The sequence below is a fragment of the Lissotriton vulgaris genome, chromosome 8 (genome assembly GCF_964263255.1).
Source record: "Lissotriton vulgaris chromosome 8, aLisVul1.2, whole genome shotgun sequence".
NCBI lineage: Eukaryota > Metazoa > Chordata > Amphibia > Caudata > Salamandridae > Lissotriton > Lissotriton vulgaris.
Window position 1 is genome coordinate 1,465,738,450 of NC_141696.1, and position 22,280 is coordinate 1,465,760,729.

At 46.9% G+C, this 22,280-nt stretch overlaps 1 non-coding gene across 1 annotated transcript; it reads left to right on the top strand.

Moving 5' to 3' along the window:
* The first annotated feature begins 21,727 nt into the window (after positions 1 to 21,727).
* LOC147698931 (5S ribosomal RNA) lies at positions 21,728 to 21,846 on the top strand. Its single transcript, XR_015299524.1, has one exon. It is a non-coding gene; the product is annotated as a 5S ribosomal RNA (ribosomal RNA).
* The last annotated feature ends 434 nt before the right edge of the window (positions 21,847 to 22,280 follow it).

Here is a 22,280-nt window from a genome sequence, read left to right on the forward strand (position 1 = left end):
CATTGGTGCAGGCGGAGCCGCAGCGCTAAAGTGACGATGTAACCCCTCTGAGGACCTCTGTTGGCCATCAGTGGCATTACACTCTTTATTATAATTTTATTTTTTTGCATATTTATATGGCGCAAAGTCGACCCAAAGGTGTTGGAGCGCTTTCCAAGCACCGTATTTACATCACACATTCAGGCACGGGGAAATTAAGGGGCATATTTACAAGCCCCTTGCGCCTCATTTATGCCACCGTTGCGTCACTTTTGACGCAGCGGTGGTGTTAAAGATGCGCCATGCTGCGGGGTATTTACAACGTTACACATCTGGGAGATGCGTCACCTTGTAAAGCCCTACGTCAGAAGGAGGCGCTCCTGCACGAGGGCGGGGGGAAAATGGGGGGCTGGGGAGGGGGGGGTTCCGGCGCAGGAGCGCCTCCTAAAAGTGGCTGAGTGAAATCTACAAGATTTCACTCAGTCACTTTTGAGCCCATGCTGCGTCAAAACCCTGCGCCTGCTTGAAGCAGACGTAAGGATTGACGCGGCATTGTTACAATAGGGCCCCCCAGAGCATTGTTGGAGCTGCCTCACGCTTGCCACCCTGCGTGACCTTTCCTCTCCTTGTAAATATGGCCCCTTCACACGCAGCACAGTGCGTGGAAGGGGGGTTCCATGGGTGTTGCTGTGGGTGTTCCCATGCAACACCCATGGAACAAGCACATCTCCATATTTGCGGGATATCGTAAATCTGGAGATGCGTGTGAATGCTACACCACCCAAGAGGTGGTGTAGTGAGGCGCATAGAGGAGAAATGTTTTCGTTTCCTCCATTTTTTCCTCTTTCAGTGCGTGCTACATTCTACAGCGCGCATTGAAAGAGGAAAAAGCCTCTTGTGATTGTTTTTGTGCAGGAAGGGGCCCCTTCCACCACCAAAACAATCTCCCCTTGACGCAGGCATCCTTGTACCATGGTGCAAGGGTGCCTGCACTGGCGCATGGCTGCAGTTTGTGCGTCAGCGCAGGGGAAATCTCAGAGGTGCGACATATTCTTGTAAATATGTCGCATCTATGTGCTTTCTAAACTAACGCAGCACGGCGCAGCAAAATGACTTGCTGCACCATGCTGCGTTACTTTGCTGTAAATCTGCCCCTCTGTCTATACCATTCCTCCCTAAAGCGCACAAAAGCAGCAATGTGTGATGTGGAACACACTGCCTCGATATTGTTAGTCACAGCTGTAAGAAGTACAATCCAATCTTATCTTCAAAGTATCAGTCCAAGAATAGTTGTTGTAGGAAACTAGATTTATTCCACATGAAGTATTTCGGGGTTCCCAAGGCCTACACGCTCCAGAAATTACCCACTTACACAAGAACTGTTGGCACGGAAACTGTAAAATGCAAAGAACAAGTTTATTAAACCCCATGGGGTGGTGGTACACTCAAACAGCACCCTTCGGTAATGCAAGAGGTATCACACCGAACACCGGTGTGACCCCGTTTATATACAATTTTGGGGCAATAAAAGTTTAGGCGGCACAAGTTTAAGACACAGTTTTAGAGACATATATGGTCATGTTTTGGAATACTGCCAGCCCATTGGAGAGTTTCAAACCCGCTGGTCAGTTAGCGGCACATTCCTGAAGGTTTACGGGTCAGTGAGAACTGCGCATGTGTGGCTTGACCAGTACTAAAAATAGCCTGTTGCTGGGCAGATGAGAGTGGTCAGTGGAACGGACAAAGGACTAAAGGGCACGTCGGCCACGAGGCCGCTCATGGTTTAAGATGGCCGCTGCAACATTAAAAATGGCGTTTATCGTATGTAGCCAAGTTAAGGAGGACAACGTGTAGATTCGGCTAATCGCTAATCAAAACGGGCCAACTACGACAGACGACCCTTTTAGCGTTTAGCTGAATCTACCTCATAATGAACATAGTCTGGATGTTCGTCCTCAATGTCTATTAACATAATTTGTGTCACCTCTTTGTGTAGCATTATTTTGTCATGGGCAAGAGCTCGCCTCGATGGTAAGCAAACTGATAAACACATCGAACATAAGGCAGGGCCACATTGAATACACAAGCATATGAAGAACATTGCTCCCACAAGTATACAGAGAATTGTCAACAGTTTCCAGCCCCAAGTTGCAATCATGGACCAGAACCATCCAGAAAGTGTCCAAGTTCCATTGTCCGGGTGTATTTCGGCAGCGATTTTATGCAGCTTAGAAATCGCATCATATACAGATGGAGAATTATCAGGTACGTAAACACAACAGCTGCTTCCGATGATTCTACATGCCCCCCCCCGATCAGCCAAAACAACATCCAAAACCATCCTGTTTTGGAGGGTGACAATCCTGGAAATCTGTAGTTCCTCAGTAATATTCCCCAGGGCAACGGCAGTGTCATTCGCAACAGCCTCAACAACGCGAGTCAGACGTCTAATTTTCCGACTGTTCAATGCAGCCCCCACAAAGGAGAATAGTCCCAGATTGAAATCCACATACTGTTGTAATGCAGTGTCCGTTTGATCAATGTCCTCTAGGGCAACAGTTCGCTTAACTCTGTTCAAAACAAAATCGTGGTACAGAGTATAGTCGTTGTGGTACATCGAAGGGGCAATAAACACAGGAGGTAGCACAAACGATACGTAGCACGTGCCCAACCACCCTACTGGAAGCTGATGGTACCCCTTCGTTCCACAGATGAAGTAAGTGTTTCGAGATGCAACAAATGAAATGCCATTCGGGCTATCAAACGTGAGAGTAGTATTACATTCACTTTTCCCAACTGCAATCGTGCCCTTGTTTCTGATGCATAAATCGGCTTTTGTGGCAATGACATTTATAACATGAGCACTAGATACATTCACATTTCGCTGATTGCTATATATGCGTGGAGCAGATACATTATCAGGCCTATACTCTTCCCATTCAAAACGTGTACCCTCAGCCCGGGGAAACCCATCCTTGTCATGGGAACATACTTTATTCAGACGGAAAAGCACCCCCCCCTTTGTTGGCCATCTCAAAGTAAAGAGGAGGGTGTACCAGGCATTGCATGACCCATTGTGCGAAAACGGGAGCGGAATAAGTGGGGTGCCCCCTCTCTTCTGGTGCCCAGGCAACATTCCATACACCCAGCAGTTAGAGGTATTAGTCATATTATGCGTGTGGTGAAGAATCTGAATGAAGCTGTTATTTAAATACGTCTGGCGATGGAGCTCTTCATGGAATGGCAATGTAAAATGAAAGTGTTCAGACGGTGCCGGGGTAGTCGGCAGCAAATGTTCACGTACAGGCACCACAAGTTCGACTACCCAGGCCATAACAGCAATCACCACAATGGTCAAGACAAAAAGAAAGGCACCCAATATTTTCTTATCACGAGATGCTGTTGGTGCCATTGTTCAAAAAGTTTATACAAAGTCTCAAGTTGCACAAATTGTTCACAGGGCTTTCACAAATTGTCTCAGATACACATGCGTGTATACCTAAAAAAAAGGAAAATGCGGTGCTGAACTCCGAGGTAGCCGTTGTTTTCTTCTCCGGGCCAAGACGGGTGTCTCTACTCTGGCAGAACTGATCCCCCCCCCTTGGAATTCCCGGTTTCCGTTTCACAAACCTGGAGCGGTAACCAACCAGTCTAAAAGGGAACAAAAATCTTCTTATCGCGGCCGTAGATTGTAGCGCTCTCTTCCGGTAGCAGATTGGTCCGGGAAGGCTCCCTCCACTTCGGCCGACGTCACAGCTGGGCTCTTTTCCTTCTCCAAGATCTCCTTGTAATCAGTCAGCACAGCTGGAGTCACCAGATCCGGAGAGACTCGGCGACAATGTGTCGAATGCACCCACCGCTTCCTGTTGGTCACTCGTACTGCGGTGCGGGTTGCCAGGAGGACCTGCTCGGGGCCCTTCCACCTGGGCTCCAAACTGCTTGCTCTTTCAAACGAACGGACCATCACATGGTCCCCAGGGCGAAGATCGTGGCCTTCTCCAGTGGAGTTATCAGGGAGCGCTTCTCGAACCTGTTGATGAATAGAGAGTAAATCATTTGTTAATCGTGCCAAATAATCATTCATCATAACACAAGGCACATCATGTATTAATCGCGGCTTGGGCACCCCCCAGATATTCATAGGGCGGCCAAACACCACCTCATAGGGCGTAAGGCCGGTTCGTGAGTGGGGTACTGATCTAAGAGAGAGCAGTGCTAGCGGCAGCGCATCTGGCCACTTCAACGATGTAGACGCCACAATCTTAGCCAGCTTAAGTTTCAGCGTTGCATTGTACCGCTCGACCAAACCTGCTGACTGAGGGTGGAATACAGCGTGGAACTTTTGCTGAATCCCCAACCCCTTCAGTACATATTCCACAATCTTTCCAACAAAATGGGGCCCATTATCGCTCCACAAAAATTTGCAAACTCCAAAGCGAGGAAAGAATTCCTTAAGCAACACCTTAGCTGTTGTCAAAGCCGTATTGTCTTTCGTGGGGTAGGCCTCAACCCATTTACTAAAAGCACACACCACCACTAGAACGTACTTCAGGTTGTTGCAGCGCTCAAGTTGGATGTAATCCATTTGAAGAACTTCAAACGGTGCAGAAGGTGGAACGAACCCTCCTTTCGGAGTATAGGTCCCCTTTCCGGGATTGTGTTGCAAGCATACCAGGCAGGTCTGCACTACTCTCTTCGCAGTGTTCGCAATCTCGGGATGCTCCCAAACTCGTGTTAAAAGCCGAGTGATTGCAAGAGCTCCAACATGGGCCAGTCCATGTGTCATCTGGACCATCGCCTGCAAGTAAGCCGCAGGCAATTTCCACTTCTCCATGTCTTTGCTTCTCCAACAACCCTCGTCATCTAGTACCCCATCTACTGCCCAAGCCGCAAGTTCAGATTCTGTGGCTGATTTTTGAATGTCCCGTATCTCTGCTCTAGCATCACTCCATCTCTCAGCCTGTGATTGTACCACATACATAGGGGAGCTAGTTCGGGACATAGCCGTCTGCCTTGCTATGCTGTCTGCAAAGGCATTTCCTTGACCCACTTTATCCGTGATCTTTTTATGGGCACTACACTTCACTATCGCCACTTTCTTGGGGCAAAGCAACGCATTTAGGAGATCACGCACTAACTCTCCGTGCATAATGTGCTCCCCGTGTGACGTCAGAAACCCACGTTCCCTCCAGAGGAGCCCGAAGTCATGGGCCACTCCAAAGGCGTACCGGCTGTCCGTGTATATGTTCACACATAGGCCAGCACTCAATTCGCAGGCTCTTGTTAACGCTATCAGCTCCGCTGCCTGAGCCGATTTTTGTGGTATTCTAGCTGTTTCTACCACCGTCTTAAGAGTCGTGATCGCGTATGCTGCGGAAGTCGTACCATCTGGCAGCCTTAAACACGATCCATCAACCCACAATTCCCCATCCACATCAGGAAGTGGCACATCCTGCAAGTCAACACGACCCTTTGTCTGTTCCTCAGTCAGAAAAACACAATCATGATGTTTTTCTTCCTGACCCTCCTCGGCCGGATAGGGCAATAAAGTCGCGGGGTTCAAAGTAGCGCATCTTTTCAATGTTATGTGTGGTGCTAAGAGTGTCAGCTCGTATCCTGTAAGTCGTGCACTCGTGAGGTATTGGGTCTTTGTTTGGTTTAACAGGGCATCTACTGCATGGGGAACTAACACCAACAATTTGTGTGAAAACACTATGCCCTCACTCTGTCGTATAGCTACTGCTGTTGCCGCTACCGCTCGAAAACACCCAGGCAACCCTCGTGCTACAGGATCCAAAATAGCAGAGAAATATGCACATGGTCTCTGCTTATCCCCATGCAACTGCACTAACACTGACAACGCACACCCATCATTCTCGTGTACGTACAATGTGAAAAGTTTCGTGTAGTCTGGTGTTCCTAACACGGGTGCGGAGCAAAGGGCCTGTCTCAACTGCTCAAAGGCTTTCTGACATTCGTCTGTCCACTCAAGAGGCATCGGTGTAGTTTTGGACAATAATGCTAGCAAAGGTTTTATGATATGTGAAAAACCCATGATCCATTGTCTACAAAAAGATGTCAACCCTATGAAGGCACGCACATCTCTCTGCGTGCGGGGGACTGGTGTATCTAGAATTGCCTGGATTCAATCAGATGTTAATGCCCGCCCCTCCTTAGACAACAGATGACCGAGGTAGGTCACCTGGGGTCTACAGTATTGAAGCTTTTTCTTGGAAACCTTATGATTGTGTTGTGCCAAAAAGGAAAGTAATGCAAGCGTACTCTGTTCACATTGTGCATAGGAGTCGGCGGCAAGCAGAAGGTCATCCACGTACTGGATGAGCGTTACGCCAGACTGCAATTTAAAGGAATCTAGTTGACGTTTCAAAGCCTGGCTATAGATGCTAGGGCTTTCGGTATATCCTTGGGGAACACGACAAAATCTATACGATTTATTATTGAGCGTAAAACCAAACAGATATCTGCTGTCTGGATGAACAGGGATAGAAAAGAACGCATTCTTTAGGTCAATAACGCTAAAAGTGGTGGCTGTCGGTGGAACCAAAGTAAGCAAAGTCGTGATATCAGACACCACTGGGTATTGGGGAATGACAATTTTATTTATTTCACGCAAATCAATAATAAATCGATAGATCTTGCCATCTGAGTCTCTCTTAAGAATCGGTAGAAGAGGGCTGTTACAGACATTATAAGGGAACTCCTCCACCACCCCCGCAGAAATCAAATCCTGAACAATATGTGTCAGTGCAATTTCACCTTCCTTCGAGATCTTATACTGTGGCACTCGTGGTAGAGGGGCCCCTTCCTTAACAGTAATGTGTATTGGTGGAATGCGCATCTCTCCCACATCCGTGTCTGATGTCGCCCACAACGTGTGCGGCAGAGTGGCCAAAGCGGGAATATCTAAAATAACACAAAATCTGTCAGGGTCAGGGCAATCATCAGGGTCAGGGTAATTGTCATTCAGAATAACCCGCACTCCCTCTGGAGCGCAGCGTATTGTTGCTCGAAAATATTTAAGCAAGTCAATGCCCAGGATATTATCTGGGGTATGGGGCGATAACAAAAATTGGCCAAAACTAAAGTATTTGTCAATGCATAGTGCAAGGGGCTTGGACAATGGGCTGGGGGAGGGTGTGCCATCAAACCCTACACACGTAATCATTTCGCCAGACAGGGGAGCCCTCGGAACCAAATTTTTCGACAGAGCGCTACGAGTAGCTCCAGTGTCGACAAGAAATTGATCAGTAGAACCCAAAATACCCGCTGTTACATATGGACCTTGCTGATCTACTGGCACTTCAACTGATTCCTTACCCCATCCTACGCAATCCTATGCATGCACATAATCCTGATGTTCCACATTCTCTCCTTCCAAAATCTGATATTGATTCCGTCTATCAAACGTATTTCGTTCGTCCTGGCCACGGCCCCTCTCCTCAACCTGTCTACGATAACCTCCGCCACCTCTCGTTCCAGTATAACCTCCTCTTGACCTTCCACTACCTCGACCACGCTGACTACGCTGTTCGCGAAGTACCGGACAATCTTCGGCCCAATGCCCAAACTCCTTACAATAAGCACACTGATCCTCCGCAATGTCCGTACGACCATACGATGCATTTCCCCCACCGCGTCTACCTCTATCATTCCCTCTACCCTGTGTTCCCCGAACCTGCGCCAACATCACCTTCGTTTTCAATTCCTTCGTCTTTTTCTCTACACTTTCTTTAGCTTCCACCTCCTGCCGCTCATAATACTGAGCCATAGTTAACAAGGACGCAGGGGTCGCCGTGGCCCAGGAACTTTCACTCGATTTCAATCGCTTAGCAATCTCTGGTAGGAGATTAGCTACATACTTATCTACAAACAGATGCCGACCCGTATCGTCTGTTAAAGATTGACCACTGTAATCATGAAAGGCCTCCTCGAAGCGTGTAAAGAAATCAGAGACCGTTTCATCCGGTTTCTGCTTGCACGACGTTAACATGGTCCAATCAATCTTTTTGGCGGGAACGAGCGTTTTCAATTTATGCAAAATAGCTGCTGGAAGATCTAAGATTAGCGGACAAGGCTTACATGCTGGTTCCCTATCTAAATCTGCAGCATTTATTTCTTTCCAGGTCCCCCCCAAAATCGTTTCATCATTAGTCTTACGAATTTGCCTCCACATATCAGGTGGTAAAATTAGCCCAAAAAACAAATCTATATCTACAAGAGTCATCACACAAGACGATATAGCCCCCTCCACCCCTTCATAAAATGCCGCCGGATTCTTCCGAAGATCAGGTAAAGAGTTTTTCAAAGCCATCACATCTGCTCTATTCCATGGCGTATATACCCAATTATACACAAAATACCCCTTCGCATCCTTCGACAACTTATCATCATCCGTACCTTCCCCCTTTGGCGGAACATACAAAGGTGCAGCTTCACGCATAGGCATAACATGCAACGCAGAACTCTTATCTGAACCACGGAGAGAACACTCCTTAGCCCGCCCATTATTCTCCGATTCGGACTCCTTTTGCCTCCGCTTCCGTTCCTCCCGCAATTGGGTTGTCTCATCCCGCAGCTTGATCAATTGCTTGAACAGGTCATCAACATCTGAAAGATCAAAATCACCTTTAGCTAAATTTTCACGGTACACCGACAACACTTTTGGCTCTAACGTATCAGAAAGATCTCGATATGCGCTTACAACCTCATCAGCCAAGGAAGACAAAAAATACATCACTTCAAGATCCGTCCACCCTGCTTTCTCTGATATCAATTGATCCTGAGTAACACTATGCTTATTCACTTTGCGAGCCCAACTACGTAAATGAGCGGACCTCTCCGCAGTAAACCTGAGAGCCGATACACCCTTCTTGCCCAACTTATCCCGTCCGTCATCATCAGAATCCACAGCTGGAGCCGTCGGCGTAACGTACGGAGGCGGTGACCGATCTAACAAGGAAAAATCATCAACTTCATTATTAAGGACAGGATAAAGTGGTCGGCGAATAGGAAACTGACCAGCAGTTTGCAAATTACGTTCCCGTTCCTCCCTTTCTTTCTTCTCCTGAGCCTCCTTCTCCTCAAGCTGTAAAGCCTTATCCCGAGCAGCCTTACGCTGCTCTTTGTCCGCCAAGGCAACCTCACGCTTCATTCGCTCACGCGCCGCTTTCTCCCACATTCGCACACAATCAAACATGTTTTGTCTAGACCTGCGTTGAAACATACATTGCTCTACAAATTGGATTTTACTCAAATCGTATGACCCGTGTAGGGGCCATTGCAATTCAGGATCGGCCTTAGTGTACTTATGCCATAATTTACTGTACATAATGGGTGGAAGGCCACATTTGATATACATATCCCTATTTGGTGTCCCCTCTGGGGGAGCCGGCTGTGATTCCGCTAACCTAATTGAGGTACCATCTCCTAAACAACACATTCCCCGTAGTGTACTGAAAACAGGCATGTTCAAAGAGTATCACGAAAGCGTGACACCGGACAAAATGGCACTTACAGTTCTCCACACGATTGTGCCGCTCAAAGGAAAAAACAAAGTTAGAGAAACATCTCTACATGCCTGCCTATGTGAAGTGCACTACACATATAAGTTCAAAGATCACAAATTCACAATGTTAGCTAACTCAAATCAAAGTTCATAGAATTCGGCAAGCGTCCTCGCCGATCACAAAGCGCAAATTTTCAGTAAGCGTCCGAAGACTACCTTACCGAACACAAGTCATAGAACTTCGGTAAGCGTCCGAAGACTACCTTACCGACCACAAAGCTTACCAAATTCCCAAAGATCCAGGTTCCAACTGCCAAGGTCTTGTAAGCCAAATCAGCCAAACGGCACTCTCTCGGCAATACAGACACTTCAGAAACTCAGTCGGAGACCGGCGCCACCTGGAAGGTCAGATCGGAAGGAAAGGAAAAACACCGTGGCAGCCAAGACTCGGGTCACTCGTGGCAGCGCGCGTCCATGGCGAGTTTCCAAGCCTTCGTCACGACCTCTCCTTCGGGCATCCGAGTCGCCGATGAGTCCCTTCGTGGTCGCCAATTGAAGTATTTCGGGGTTCCCAAGGCCTACACGCTCCAGAAATTACCCACTTACACAAGAACTGTTGGCACGGAAACTGTAAAATGTAAAGAACAAGTTTATTAAACCCCATGGGGTGGTGGTACACTCAAACAGCACCCTTCGGTAATGCAAGAGGTATCACACCGAACACCGGTGTGACCCCGTTTATATACAATTTTGGGGCAATAAAAGTTTAGGCGGCACAAGTTTAAGACACAGTTTTAGAGACATATATGGTCATGTTTTGGAATACTGCCAGCCCATTGGAGAGTTTCAAACCCGCTGGTCAGTTAGCGGCACATTCCTGAAGGTTTACGGGTCAGTGAGAACTGCGCATGCGTGGCTTGACCAGTACTAAAAATAGCCTGTTGCTGGGCAGATGAGAGTGGTCAGTGGAACGGACAAAGGACTAAAGGGCACGTCGGCCACGAGGCCGCTCATGGTTTAAGATGGCTGCTGCAACATTAAAAATGGCGTTTATCGTATGTAGCCAAGTTAAGGAGGACAACGTGTAGATTCGGCTAATCGCTAATCAAAACGGGCCAACTACGACACACAGATAGGACCCACGACATGAGGCATGAACAGTAGGCCAATAACTGAATAATAAAGGCGGTGACTGAAAGATGCACTTTAACAATTCCAGAATATAGAATTAACAGGTACGAACTTTCCATAAAGAAATACACTCTCTACACACCCCCCTCCTTATAATAAACCTAAAAAAAACAACAACAAAAAACAAACAACAAAAAAAAAACAAAAAAAAACAATTCAATATTAAACAAAATCATCAGAACGGACAGGATTTCTGACACGAGAACTGCATCTAGTAGGTGAATGATCCCCAGAATTCCCAACAATGGTTTCTACATTTTCAACATTTTGACGAATGACAGCATTAGAATCACCACCCCCAAGATCCAATGAAGCATGAGAAGAAGTAGTGTGCCCAATGTCATTTTTCTGACACATCTTTTCAAAATCAAGCCAACTAGAATCAGCTTTTTTAACAGATCTGTCACAAATGATTTTCGCCTGTTCTTTTGTAATCTTCACAATAGCATTTGTGTTCCACCAACCACGACCCTGCAAGATCACAGCCATCTTAGAAACTTTTAAAACTTTCGCAGGCGCTGAAAACTTTGATTCACCTTTCGTAACTCTTATGGTTTTTTTATGATTACCCAGTCTCCAGGAGACAAAGAAGTAATTTTAACATGTTTTCTTAAATCAAAATTTCTCTTATATGTTTCCTGTTTGAGTTCAACCTGTTTTCTGACTTTGTGAATATGCAAACCAGGACTTTTCCCTCCAATTTTCCCCTTCAACCAAGCAGGGCTAAGAGAAGAAACAGGTTTTCTCCCCCTGAGCAAAAAATAAGGAGAGACGTCCGTGGTAGAATGCGGAGTAGTGTCGTAACTCCAAACTTTTTCACAAAGATACTTGCAAACATCCAAATTATTAGACACAGCTGTTTGAACCCCTTCTTTCAACAGACGGTTAGCCCTTTCTACCAGACCATTAGACGAAGGACTATATAAAGGTATCAACACATGTTTAACCGGAGCGCAACTTAAAAAATTCTCAAATTCACTGGAAATAAAATGAGAACCATTGTCAGTTATAATTTCAATAGGAAAACCTTCCACCATGAATAAACGTTGTAGAAAAGAAATTACAGAAGAAGAATCCGGCCTCTTAACAAAAGAGAAGTAAAGCCACTTGGAAAATTAATCAATGATCACAACCTAATATTTATTCTAAGAACTAAGCAAATTAAAAGGACCTGAAAAATCCAAGCCAAATTTTTGCCAAGGACCAGCAGGCCAATCAACAGGGCACAAAGGTGAAGTAGATAATCGCCAATGCTTATCAGAACATAAACATTCTGGACACTTGTTAACAAAGTCCTTCACCTGTCCATCAATGCCAGGCCACCAGTACAAATCTTTAATCTTACTGACAGTGCTCGAAGTCGCTAAATGCCCCTCATGAGCAAGTAAAATGATCTTAGAACGAATACCTTCAGGAGGAACCACTTTGTCTTCCCTCACCAAAACATTGTCTACTATAGACAAATCCACAGCCACCCGAGCAAAACATCTATCTTGCATTGACAAACTTCTATCACAGGGCCAACCGTGCACCAATAATTTTTTAACCCACATGTAGGAAGGTGGATATCTGACTATGGTTACCCCCAAACTTTTTGCCTGGTGTTTAGCTGGTTTTTGACATAGTTGGCCTGGGATCCTGCTATTCAGGGCCCCAGGCTCATTGCTCTCTCCTTAAAATGAACTCTATGTACCTTAGGTGCATACACAATTGGAACTGGTTCACCTTATTGGCCCCTGTAACAGTGTACCCTAGGTACCCAGGGCATAGGTGTTTCCAAAGCCTACCAGGGGCTGCAGCATGTATTGTGCCACATCTGGCCTGGCCTCCATATTTGACACAACTGGCTGATCACTCAGCTGGGGCAAGTTGGTGTAATCACCTCATGCTTAGGTGTAGTATGCCTATACCTAACCTAAACTGGACACATATGTTCCTAGTTCCTATGGAAGGCCTCATCAATCCTGGAGGCAGAGTGCTTGGAAATATGTGAGATGGTGCTCTAGCATGAGCTGAGCCTGTCTGCAGCTGTCGGGAACAACTCCCTTAGCTGTTCCGGGATATTGCCATACCATATACTCTTAAGTGCATTATAATCCTCGCGGTTATTTGCTAACTTTGGTTTGGCTTTATCAAAACATGTCGAGTAAGGTGTCATACGATTTGGAATACTATCCCCTCGACAGTTCTGTCGATGGGGATAGCATTCCACCCTTCTAGAGGGACACAACATGTACATAGCCTTAACCCCGGTTAAAGTTAACCAGAGCCTCAGCATCACAGAATGGATGCTGGCACCACAGACACAAGTCTGACCTCCTGCTGATGGGAGTCCTTCCAGCGAGGAGGGCTCGGACAAAGGGTTTCCTGCCTTGGGAGGTGCGAGCACCACCCCAGACAGGATTTTGTGTATTGGTAAGGACAGGGCTGAATAGATTGAGACATGCCCGGGGCACACAAGGTGTCATCGTGCATAAGCCAGTCCAAACCGGTCCTGGGACTTTCCAGACCCAGACCTGGCGAGGAGCTGGACAAAGGAAAGGGGGTGTAACCGCCCCCCTTCCTGGTCCCACCCAGAGGAGGGACCTAGCAGGTGATCCACCCCTCAGATTGGGAATAAGAGTGGGAGCAGAGCCACAGCACCGCAGATCATCCTGAAATCAACTTTAAACTAAGAAGACGACTGGACTTCGACATTCTGCTGCACAGAAGACTGAAGAGAATCTCCCTTGCGGCCAAGGAGTGACCACCCTGTGAACACAGGCATCACCCAGCAACTCGACGTCTACTTTGCCGCTGCCTCCCGCCAGAGCCCGAGCCCAGAGCCCAACAAGAACCAGACTCCCAGACTTCTCACATCCCGATCCACAGTCCCTACAAAGAAGGGACCCGTGGAGGCACCGAGAGACGTGGGACCGGACCTCTTGGAAAACCCCCAAAAAGCTGACTGTGCAGCATCCAAAGCCCCCTCGACATTGTGCTTTGAGGACTGAGAACCCCTACCACAGAGCAGCCCTTGCACCGAAGATCAGCTCCCCAGCATCTCCACGATCTGCATGGGGCCTTTTTGCATTGTGCCACTCGATGCGCCATCCCGGCCACTAGCCACGTGGTCAGCGGCCATCTTGGCAACCAAAACTACAAATTACACTGCGGGTCTGGTTGCTCCAGACTTGCCCTCGCTCCTGTAAAAGGGAGCACCCGCTCTGACCTTGCTGGTCCGAGTGATAAGCCTTTTTTGATTCCTGCGTGGCTTGCATTAGCCAAGGCCTGTTTGCTCCAATCAAGTTGCCAATACTGCCAACAGCGAGAAGCCTGCATGGGACAGCTCGTGATTGACTCCTGGTTGTCCTCGATCTCTTCGTATCAATGTGGCTGCAGAGAGAAGCTATACCTGTTTGCACCCGACATCGCCTGGTTCCATCCTGGTTCCACGGTAGTCACTGGCTAGTGACTTTGAACATTGTCCCCTCTGCTTTCAGGTCTTCACAACTTCAGATCCACCCTTGGATCCACCGGAACTCTTCACATCGAGCCGCCTGCAGCATCTTCAGCTCCAAGCACTATCGACCAGCGTGACGAAACCCGACACTACTTCGACCCTATGCACCCGCGTCCTGTGGGTGAGGTAACTCAGCAACGCCAGTGTTCCCACACTGGTACACACCTCTAGTGTCTGTGTCTAAAGTTTCATCCCTCTAGGTCACTCGGAAGGTTCTTTTTTAACTAACTTTGTAACGTTTACGCACCATAGACATTGCATTGGTGAGTGCGTGCACTTTAAACACTGCACCCGAGTCCCGCGGGCCTTTCCCGACTTAGTCACTGCTAGTCCCGATCAGCTCCAGCGATTCCCAAGGCCCTAGGCCTACTTCCTTTTCGATTGGTATCTCTTATACCACTTTCTTAGTATATGGTTTAGGTGGCCCCTAGGGCTCATCCATATTGTGCAACTTTTGTGTATTTTAAATGTCTTGTGTTTAACGCTTGTGCTTCTGTGCTCATAAAGAGTTCAGGGGATATTTGTAGTTAATAAATCTATATATATATTTTCAATATATATCTGTGTGGTGTCCTTTCATTTGGTATTCAAGGGGGTTGTATATGGTAAAACAGCTTGCTTCACATGCCTTTCAGAGTTTAGCCTAAGACTGCTTTGTCCATGCTACCACTAGGATAGCTGGTCTATAAGGTTGACTTACAACCAATCATCATAAGGGTTGCTTGGCATGGTACAAGGTGATCACTAGAACTAGTGAGCATCATATACCAGGCCATTTTCTCACACCACGGAGACAAGGATCATTGTCATCTGCAGCTAACCAGTCAACTTCCGAAAGCTTACCACCCTCAGCCAAATCAGATATGGTAAAAACAACATCTAAATCATTACTTTTCACCTCAGGTTCAGCATCCGTCACCTCTAAAGGGATACGCGACAAACAGTCCGCCCTGACATTTTTCCCACCTGGGATATATTTGATGTCAAAGTTATACTCCTGTAACCTAGCCAATAAACGGACCAACCTAGAAGGAGCTCTATTAGAAAAGCTATCCCCTAACATACAAATCAAACGCTTATGATCAGTAAAAAGCTGAAAACGAGACCCCCAAACGTACATGCGGAACTTCTCAACCGCCCAGCAGCAAGTTAAAGCCTCTCATTCGATCGTGCTATAGTTAGACTCAGCACTATTTAAAACCCTAGAAGCAAAGGCTATAGTGTATTCTTGACCCCCAATCATTTGGCTCAACACAGCTCCTAAACCTTTTGAACTAGCATCAACTGTGACTATAGTCAACTCTCCATGAGAAAAAGCTCTAATTGCCGGTGCATCCAAAATTAACTTTTTAACATTAACGAAAGCTTCCTGTGTTCCAGTTGACCAAATATATTTAGCATGTTCATTCAGTAAATCCCTGAGGGGTTGTACAATTAAGGCATATCCCTGCACAAAACGAGCATAATACTCGCTGAGTCCCAAGAATGCACGCAAAGCATCCTTATCCTGAGGCCTCGGTGCATCCTTGATCGCATTAATTAATGATAACTTAGGTTTTATACCCTCAGCAGATATCTTGTGACCCAAGTAATCAACACAATGAGTAACAAATTTACATTACTTCTTGTTCACAGTCATACCCACACTTTCAAGCTTTTGTAACACACATTCAAGAAGACTGTAATGAGATTCAAGAGAAGCAGAATGAACCAAAATGTCATCCTGAAACGCCTGTATGCCATCAATATTAGAAAATAATTTATCCATAAGACGCTGAAACACACTGGTCGCGGAAGCCAGTCCAAACGGCAAGCGCCTGTACATAAAAACTCCGAACGGAGTAACGAACGTAGTTAGGTGTTGAGAGTCCTTTGCAAGAGGAATCTGGTGGTAAGCAGATTTTAAGTCAATAGTAGTAAAATATCTGCTACCACCCAAATTCGACAGCAATTCCTGAATTCTTGGCAACTGGTGGCAATCGACCAGAATATTACGGTTGAGAGCCCTCAAATCAGCACAGAGACGAATCTCGCCAGAAATCTTCTGTGCTACGACACTAGCTGAAACCCACTCTGATGAATATACAGGGGTTATGATGCCTTGAGAACATAAATCTGAAAGCATTTTTTTCAAATCATCACGAGCAGACAACGGGATAGGTCTACACTTCTGAATAACTGGAATTGCATTATCCTTAAGAATAATGCTGTGCTGAAAACAATTAACTAAACCAAATTTGTCGGAGAATACTGAAGAATATCTAACCAGCAACTGCGACAAAATAGGGTCATCAGGTGTTAAAGGAACCTCATCAGAAATGGAGAGAACAGGAAATTCCCCCAACACAACAGGATCTGCATGCCCAGGTTTAAGCATAATACCCAATTTCGCCTGATCCTGCCAACCTAAGATATCGCGACCATTAACAGCCACATATACCTTGGCGTAGATCTGTCTCCCTCTGAAATTAACAGAATCTGAAAAATAACCACACATGGTGATATCAAATTCACCAAACACTTTTGGATTAACGTCAGTGGGCTTGAGCAACACATTGCACCAAAATGTCTCAAAAGTTCTAAGATCCAAGATGGTGATCGGAGAACCAGAATCAGCCATAACATTGACATTTACTACTCCGATCAGCATACTGCATAAAGGACCCTTACACTTCGTCGTATCATTATTCAAAGTGTTAATTTCTATTGTGGATAAGGTATTGCTCATAGATTGGCACAATTCATCCTCATCAATTTCAAGAGCATTCACTTTTTTCTTATACTTAGAAGCTCTACACACTGTATTAAAATGTCCAATTTTCTTGCACGTGATGCACCTTTTACGCAGAGCTGGACAAGTTGGATTGTTGCCATAGTGGTACTTTGAACCACAGCTATAACAAACTCCTTTACTATCATATTGTGTAGTTTTACCATCAGAATGTACACCAGGGGCCTCATTTATGAGAAATGACGCATCGCTGCGTGAAAGCAGCGATGCGTCACTTCTCAGTGCGCACTCCTTGCGGCATTCCTGATGCGTCATATTTAATATATGACGCATCATGTCGCAAGGAGTTACAGATACGTCAGTATTTCTGACGTATCTGTAAGCGCAAAAGTCACGCATTGCTGGAGTGTGTCACAAAAGTGACGCAACTCCAGCAATGCGTCCTTTCACAAGGGGCAAGCCCCATGTGAAAGGGCCTGCGTCAGTCTTACGCCTGCTGTGAGGCAGGCGCAGGATTTTGACGCAACGGTGTCCTAAAAGTGACGCAGTGAAATCTCATAGATTTCACTGCGTCACTTCTACGACCCTTCCATGCGTCAATACGCCCCCCTTGCATACATTATACCTGGCGCAGGTATAATGTGGCGCAGGGGTTTACAAAGTGACGCATCTACCTAGATGCGTCACTTTGTAAATATGACGCAAAAAGGCGCATTTTTACGCCACTGGTGCGTCACAAAAAGTGACGCACCGGCGGCGTAAAAGTGACGCAAGGGCTCATAAATGAGGCCCCAGAAGTCTTAGGTTTAGCAGAAATAACATTTACAGTAAATGTGTAAATGTAGTTGAGCTTATATAGCGCACAGCTACCCGCAGTGGGTTTCCCGGCGCTTGCTTAGGGAACCCGTCCTGATATTCCCCTGTGTGATAGCCCCAGCAGGGTATCCACAAGGTGAAAGTCAGGCATCCCGCCACGAGGGTCTGTTGTGGAGATTAAGCAAGCTATTACCCAGAGTCACAGAGTGTGAACCCGTGAGTCGAGAAGGTACCGGAGCGAGAATTATCGAGTTTCGTGGAATTTTTAGCCCAAGACCCGCCGAGGCGGGGAATTGAACCCTGGACGAGGATCGATCTCAGCTTCCGGGTCTGCCGCCTCTAACCCCTGAGCCACACTTCTCCACTACAGTAGGATCATTACCCTTAACATTAGCTGATGAATCCCCAGAAATAAGTTTGGTAGAAACCTCTTGTGTTAAAATCTTTGAAGCGACTACGGATCTCTCAATACTGCGAGCGATGTCCATAACCTCATCCAAAGGTGGATACTTGCAGGTCAATATTCACTCTTAGATCTTTTTATTAAAACAGTTTAATACCAACTGACCCCTAAGCGCTGTGTCTAAATAATCTCCAAATTGACACTTAGCAGCTAAAACTCTCAAAACTGCGAGATGGTCTTCTATGGACTCATCCTGCATTTGTTTCCTTTTAAAGAAAACATGCCTTTCCACCATAACAGAAGGCTCATCCACATAATTCCTACCTAATCTGGCTAAAGCTTCTTTATAAACGATCCATGTTTCGTCTCCAGATGGCGCTGCTACAACAGGCAAATTATCAAATACATCTTGGCCCGCACTACCTAGATGATTAAATAATAAAGCTTTTTTTCTAGATGCAAGATACTTAGTAGCATCCATGGCTTCCAGATAATCATCAAATACTCTAAACCATTTGTGCCAAAGTACTGCAGGTTTACCTGGAACTTGCAAAAAAGGAGGGGGCTGCATAACATTATTTGAAGAAGCAGCGACATATTGAAAATAATGTGAACAGCTTAGTAGCACATTAGATAAGTAAATACAGTAAACAGGATAAAGTCACCCAAAAAATGTGGTTGAAAAACGTGTGCTTATCACGGAAGAATAAGCAGTGAAGAAATGAAATAATAAGGTTTCCAAGAAAGCGCTTCGAATTTCCAGTGAGCTTCAAAAGTCGCATCGGGTCAGTAGCAGTATTAAAGTCAATTTAAGATTACCAATCAAAATAAAAAGTACTGCACAATTTTAAATTCCAGCGTTGGATAAAGAATATGATGCGAAGTTGCGCTATGCTCCAATCAGCAATAGAAAATTTAAATTGGTGCGCAAAGACAAATTCTAGTTAGCGTGAAATGAATCAAACGCTAAAGTTAATTTGGTGAATAATTAATCTCCCACACAAACGTAAAAGTACAGTACCTTAGTGGTGTGGGAAAAAAAAAGATTTCAGGAGAGATTTCTTCAAGTAATTCACCAAATTCCGAAATATTTCTTTCTCAAAGTCGGTGGGTCTTGAAAACGTCGCCAATAAATGTAAGAAGTACAATCCAATCTTATCTTCAAAGTATGAGTCCAAGAATAGTTGATGTTGGAAACTGGATTTATTCCACAGATAGGACCCCCGAAATGAGGCATGAACAGTAGGGCAATAACTGAATAATAAAGGCGGTGACTGAAAGATGCACTTTAACAATTCCAGAATATAGAATTAACAGGTACAAACCTTCCATAAAGAAATACACTCTCTACAACAGCATGGGTGCGTCACATCTTCCCCCGTGCCCAGCTGCCAATGCTACAATACCCGGCCCAGTATCTATGGGCAATGGCTCGCCCTTGCATGCCATGGAGCACTTCCTGTGGTGGAGGGTTCGGGGTGGTGGGGGGGTACAAAGAGGCTGTGCCAAATCACAGATGTTCTGAGACTGCAAATGCCTCCAAATTGGGTCTGGCTGTTGTGCGCCGAAGCCACAGTAATTACACAGTCGTTTCAAAATGTGTTTAAGTGGTCTAAACCTCCCCCGACCCCCACCCTCACATTCATTACTGTTTAAATGAAAGGACATCTATGCAGGGATTATGAGGTTGCGTACGAATCCCCTAAGCCGTAAAGCAGAATTTCGTAATTGTTAGTTAGTCTGCGCCGTGCTGGTTTAAAATAATTAGGGGCAGATTTACAAGGTCCTTGCGTCTCTTTTACGCCATCAGTTGCGTCACTTTTGTGACGCAGGGGTGGCGCATAAGATGCGCCATGGTGCAGGGTATTTACAACATGACGCATCTGAGAGAGGCATCACGTTGTAAAGCCCTGCGCCAGAAGGAGACGTTCCTGCGCAGGGGGGGTTGGCGTCCCGGCACAGGAACGCCTCCTAAAAGTGGCTGAGTGAAATCTACAAGATTTCACTCAGTCACTTTTGTGCCCATACTGCGTCAAAACCCTGCGCCTGCTTGAAGCAGGCGTAAGGATTGACGCAGCATTGGACAGATAGGGGCCCCCAGAGCATTGCTGAAGCTGCGTGCTTGCGACGCAACTCCAGCAATGCACCACCTTTACGGCACAGATGCGTCACGCATCTGTGCCATTTTTACCCCTTGGTGTGCCGCAGTGTAAATGCGGCACATCCATGGTGGCAGAGCCGCGGCGCACAATAAGTGGCGCATCCGTGCTGATATGCAGGGATGCGCCAGTTGTTGTAAATCTGTTCTTTAGAGTGCAGCGGCCAATTTTTCCACCTCAAATTCAGGCTTTTTCGGATACCATCAGCTTGCAGTTCATTTTGACACTGTGACTTCAGTAGCTGAAAGGGGGGAGTAGGGGGAGGGGGGGGTTGGAAGCTGGGGGGAGGGGAAGGAAAAACAGAATTCATCTCTACACCCACCCCCCTTTCACGAGACTCGCTCACAAATACACATGCACTCATACATACAAACACTTACGAACCAAACTGTTGATAAAAAAGCAACACTTATCTGCTGCAGGCCTCGGGGAGATGCAAGGAGGGTTGGGACTGCTACCTTGGTCAGCCAATGAGGGGAGGCAGCAGTCCCTCACTGGTCACAGAGCAGGATGGGGGACAGAGTCAGCGACAGACACTCGGCCGTTGGCACTTCAGGGCTTAAAAACGAAGCGCCCCGCTACGAGGCTATCCCGGACGCTCTCCCTTGTCACGAGGGGGAGGGCCTCCAGGACATTTGCTGAGCTGAGGAGGTCAGGCCCACCGGAGCTGTGCCGTCCTCAGCCCAGCAAACTTCAGCTTAGGCAGCCGGGAGCCTGTGCATTTAGCGCATGTCCAGCTCCTGGCTGCCTGGCCTGAACATAAAGAGTGTTTGTCTAGCTGTCCTTTCTTCAGCCTGACGTGCAATCTTTTTCTCCAAAAAGGGCGGGGCAGGGCCTCACTGCCCTTAAGGAGGGGCGGCTGCTGAAGTCAGGCCGCTTACAAGGAGGACCCTTCACCCAGGCAGCACTCAGTCCCTCCTCTGAATCTCTCTTCTCTATGCACACTGGGGCGGGCCCTGGACATGGATGTGATGTGCATATCAGGCCTCTGTCCCGGATAAATAGGAAAAGGAAACTTGCAGCCAGAGCTGCACAGAAAAAAAAGTGTCACCCCAATATTTCTGCGGGCGAGCCAGAGTTGAAGAGTGGTAGCCTGGCAGGCACTGCCACATAGAGCAGTGCCCGGATAGAGGGCCTTAGAGGCCAGTGCAAAGCAAGCTGAGGGTACTTGGTGCAAAGCCCAGGCTGCGGCTTTGCTAGCTCTCCGGCTGGCACCTGAAGGGAGGTCGGAGCCTGTGTGTGATTGGAAAAGAAGCGAGTGCAAGGCTGGAGGAAGAGAGGGCTGTGCTTTGGCTATCTGTAGCAAGCTTGCAAAGGGAGGGCAGTTGTTGAAGGGAAGTGTGAAGATGCGGTGCAGTGTAGCACGTCCCAGAATGCAAGGGGTTGTCAGCACAAGAGGCCTGCACCGGCAGCCTCTCGTGCCTACGGCCATACCACCCTGAATGCACCCGATCTCATCCGATCTCGGAAGCTAAGCAGGGTTGGGCCTGGTTAGTACTTGGATGGGAGACCGCCTGGGAATACCAGGTGCTGTAGGCATTTTGCCACTCGCTGACACCGTTCTCCTCGGCCCTTGCACAATCATGCCTAATCTTCCTCGCTAATAGCACTTTTACAAAAAAATATATACATATATCTATATATATATATATATACATATTCTGCTCTCCTACTCTTTTTTTTTTATTTATAAAGAAACCGGCATGGGGTTTACAATATGCATGGCCCTTAACTGTAAACTCGAAAACTGAATGACAGTGAAAAAAACCTTTGCCCTAGGACAGGACAGAGGACCCCCAGCTAAGGCTGGGGAGCTGATGCAAGCTGCTGCTGCTGATGGGCTGCGCCGGCCCCGGGTCCGGGGCCCCCCCTCTGTGCTGTCTGAGGCCGCCCGGGAGCAGGGGGCCGCTGAGACAGAGAGCCACGCAGGTGACATTAAGGGGCCTGGACCCGGGCACCACTCGGACCCTGCT